The sequence below is a fragment of the Nansenia antarctica genome, assembly GCF_963989245.1.
Source record: "Nansenia antarctica genome assembly, chromosome: 18".
NCBI lineage: Eukaryota > Metazoa > Chordata > Actinopteri > Argentiniformes > Microstomatidae > Nansenia > Nansenia antarctica.
The window spans coordinates 15,352,249-15,356,645 of record NC_137691.1 but is presented as its reverse complement, the minus strand read 5'-3'; the positions used below and the strand labels follow the sequence as shown (position 1 = coordinate 15,356,645).

At 45.2% G+C, this 4,397-nt stretch overlaps 1 pseudogene across 1 annotated transcript; it reads right to left on the bottom strand.

The window, feature by feature from the left end:
- Nucleotides 1-226: 226 nt before the first annotated feature.
- LOC308173012 (adenosine deaminase domain-containing protein 2-like) lies at nucleotides 227-3,801 on the bottom strand (annotated as a pseudogene). Its single transcript has 8 exons — nucleotides 3,432-3,801; nucleotides 3,021-3,149; nucleotides 2,492-2,642; nucleotides 2,204-2,359; nucleotides 1,807-2,022; nucleotides 1,122-1,356; nucleotides 512-644; nucleotides 227-337 (listed from the first exon to the last, which is right to left on the bottom strand). The product of its transcript is annotated as an adenosine deaminase domain-containing protein 2-like (transcript).
- Nucleotides 3,802-4,397: the final 596 nt, after the last annotated feature.

The window sequence follows — 4,397 nt, the reverse complement described above, 5'->3', positions numbered from 1 at the left end:
CTTGGGCAAGATATACTTGTTTGTTTTCCCTTCTAATGCAATACTTCAAACTAAATCTTCAGACTTTTCTGTTTTTATTTTGCACATTATTGAACATGAACATGAATGTGAAACCAAACAGAACTTCAAACTAAAGAACATTAAGCATGCAGTAATGCTGAAATTAGGCACAAATCACAAATTCAAACTCCTCTTTGAAACAAAACTACGCCCACACCCATGGGACTCAGTGGCTGAAGCTGTCGACCAGGTGTTTGGAGTCCCAGGGTCCTGCGCCATTGGAGAGGAACTGGTGGTTGACAACCATCTTGGCATTCTGATAGAGACTGGCTTCCAACTGAGGGAAGAAGGAACACATCACACAAAATTCACATTCATGCTGTCAACACAATCTTGGCCAGATGATATTCGGTAGCACATGATATGGCTACGATGTCGCCTATATGCAGTGCAGACAAATACAGGTCCACGGGTGCCAGGATATCTACTGATTCATGGCTCAACAACTCACCTTGGCACTGTGATAGGTTTGGAGGTTCAGTAGAGAACTTTGCCCACTCAGCTTTGCAATTTTGCAGAAGTTACAGTAGAGGGCTCTCTTGCACAGTCTGCTGGAGAAGCCAGGCCCACTCACAGTTGGGGAGCTAAGGGGCCAGAGAGAGCATTACGCCTACATAGAAAGCTCCCTCCACAATGAAATTATACATTTACATAATTTGTTTTTAAATGTTTGACATTTACCAGACGCTTTTATCCAAAGCAACTTACAAACGTGTCTAACAAGTAAGTGAATCACATCAGTCATCATAAGAACAAATCAATGCTAGGAGCAGGTGCTATTGGCAGTCACAATGCTAGAAGAAGGAAGGATCTTTTTTATATATACAGTAGAGGAACTGTACAGGGTAGTGGGGAGTGAAGAGGTCTTTACAGTCAAGATGGACAGGCAAGATGTAGTCTGAAGAGATGGGTCTTCAGTACCCATCAGACTTCATTGTAATAGTAGTATACCAAGTACGTAAAGTATGAAAGTAGTCATCGAGATCATCTATGTTTCATCAAAAATACTTAAATTGTTCCCATGTTACGAGCATCGTCTACCAGTAGCACCATTGACTTACCCATCGACAACAAAGCCTGTTGTGCTGTCCAGCACCTCGATGCTCAGGTCCCAGAGGCACCAGTTGATGCTGAGGTCTTTGCAGTGGCGAGAGCTGTGTTGAGGCGCCACCCCGTCACAACCGAGGAAGAATATCCTCTGTTTCCTAAAGGGTGGGACCAGCTGCTCCTCCCAGTCATCCCCCAGGCGATTGTTGATTGCGTCCGACACGTTGTCCGAGTTATAGCTGGAGTCACCTGAACGGACCAGTAAACCAGAACCAAGTTCTCAAAATTCCTTCTTAACCACTTAAGGCCCCAATACAATTCTAGAACACTGCTGTAGATTGCTGAGAATTGTCAAGATAAAGATAAAATATTAGAACAAGCCTGAGAAAAGTATCACACACCAGTATTACACAGCACATTATTCAGGGAAAACAGACTAGATTGAGAAAGATTCGGTGACTATTTCAAAATGTACCAAAAGTCAGCATTAAGATTCTGGTTGTTGTGTTTGTATTATGGTTTGAAAACCAAAGCCGTCAACGGCTACTTACCGTAGAACATAGAACAGCCATTCCTGGCCGGGGGACGGGGGGGACTAGAGGCGTAATACCTCCAGGTGTCACTGGAGCACTGTCCGTCAGTCCTACAAGGGAGGGCGGCCTATGCTACTGTGATTGTAATGCATCCTTGGTTACTTACCTAGGACCACATTGATGATGTAGAGTGGCTCAATTAAGTGGCTCAGCAGCGCCCCCTGGACCCCGGTGACGGCCCAGCGGCAAAGTTTGTCACTGTCGGACATGCAGCAGACCCGGGCGGGCGCCCCACACACCCGGATGGAGGAGAGCCACAGGGATCAGAGAACCCTTAGCATGGCACTGCAGCATCAGGGAACCGTAGAGATTCAGGGAGTTCCTATGGGGACAGAGGATGCACACAATCACTCTCACTGGGTCACTCAATTAGATCACTAAATTAGTGAAATGTCCATCCAATACTTACACTTCTGAGTGGATGCAAGCAATTAAGATTTCCGCATTGGACACTCAACAACAGCAGCCAGTATGAAAATGCACACACTCACATGGAACCGCACTATGCTGCCCCTCTTGGGGTCTGGTTGGTGTAGAGGTGAAGGTAGGTTTTGGGCTTGAGCTGTAGCAGTTGGCTGTCTGAGTTTCTCTCGTAGATGGAGCGCTCCTTGCACTTTGGGTCATGGCTGAAGAACAGCAGAAGCTGCTTGTACAAGAACCTGAATAGAAATACAGGATCGGACACATCATTTGCTAGTCTCCAGTATTAATAGCTAAACAAACCAAACAAGTGAGTGAAGTGAGTAAGTAAGTCCAGACGATCCAACAAAACTCCTGTCAGGCTGATGTACCTTTGGAGAGCCCGTCTGGCGATGACCATGGCATGGCAGTCATGCACCATGGTGCCACTGAAGCAGAGCCAGTCACTGCAGCTTGACTCGCCCGTGCCCAACGCCACAACGTTGTAGCGCACATAGGACTGGCCCCAAGTGTCACACAGCTCTGGAGAGGGAATAATGTGGGAGAATCACATCCATAAACTATTCACAATCTATAGACACATATATATATATATATATATATATATATATATATAACACACATGGACGACACATAAACTGTGTGTGCGTACATTAGACATGCTCATCAAAAATAGGTGTCATTTACAGTCGTTAACATATTTTTGTAGTGTATTATTATTGAATAGATTCCAGGGACGGAGTTGAAAAGGTGAGAAGGTCAACGAGAGTTGTGGAAACAGACCTTCTTGGGGGGTTCGGATGCATAAAAATAAAAAAAGACGTGATTTTGGATTAAAAATCGAAAAGGTGACTAGTTTGCATCCCTGAGATTCCCCAGTGAGCAGAGAGAAGACCTCACCTCTCTCCAGGACGAAGGCAGCCAGGCTGCTCTTGCAGCTGTGGAACTGGGAACACTCCCCCAGGAGGTCGTCAAACACGTTACTGGACACTGCTGCCATCCGATGCATGTGCCAGTCAGTGTAACCCACTAGAAAAGCAGATGCTTTCAGAGTCAGAAGAAGAGATGTACTAACCCTGACTCTTGGCAGATCATGCAGTATGTAGGCTACAGTATGGAAGACTATTCAATCAAACTGTTAGAAAAGGCAAACAGGTTTATGCCCCATGTTATAATCCTCAAGCCTAGCTGTGAATGTTTCCACTGACTTCCATCACAAAATAACCTGTTCCCTTCTAAATACACTCACAAGTTGTTTAATATGAATTCAATATCAGTTTGATCATCAAGTGAGAGCACCTGGCCCCTAACCTCCACTCTTGGGGCTGCTCTGCAGGTTGTTTGACTGGTCCTGGAGCCCCAATTTTAGGAAGCTGTCGTCCAACTTGGGTGGGGATGTGCCAAGGAGGGAGAGGCCATCACTGTCGTCATCATCAGAGTCGTCGTCCTCCTCCTCCAGCATTGGGTCAGGCAGTATAAGGCTATGCAGGGGTTTGGCGAGGGAAGGCCTCATGGGCCTATAGTCCTCTGGTAGCAGAGCCCCAGAAACGTCTGGGTTACTGGAATCAGTGTCACCACTTACACAGAAATGTCGTCCAAAAGCGCCGCTGCTGCTGCCCCTGTGCATAAGAGAGGCCGCCTTTCTAGGCAGCCGGCTACGTACAACATCTTCGTCCACCATGATTAGTACCTGCAGTGAACACAGAGTGCATGGGAATTCATTTAACACATGCATCAGTTGTTAGAAAGAGATGCCATTCGTAAACTAAAGTAAAGGCTAAAGGATACATCTGAACGGTAGGCCATTGTGATGGTAGTCCGTGTTAAGACCTAGCATTGTAGTACCACTGCACTGGACTGGCATCTTATGCTTTCGTGGATTTTTTCATAAAAACATTTTCTGATACAACAACAACACTAGAACCGTGTGTATGATTATCTGCAAATGTCTCCCTCACATTAAAATGCTGCTGGCATCCCGAACGACATCTGTGGTTGAAGTATGGTGGAAGAAAAAAAAGCGCACGTGCAGTTTTGGCTAAACTAATTAGCTCGCTATCCTACTCAACCAGATTTTTTGTTGAAATATAATTAATTTCAATTGTTCTTTGTTTCACTCTATTCGACCATTATGTATGCCGGTTAGTCTCGTTGAGTTCAAATAAAATGTTCTGGTCTATATTTAAATTTGAGATAAAAGTTATAGGTAGCTAGCAGGTGGCGCTGTGCAGACTCAATTACTGTATGAGTGAAGTTCATTCCTTTACTGTATGAGTG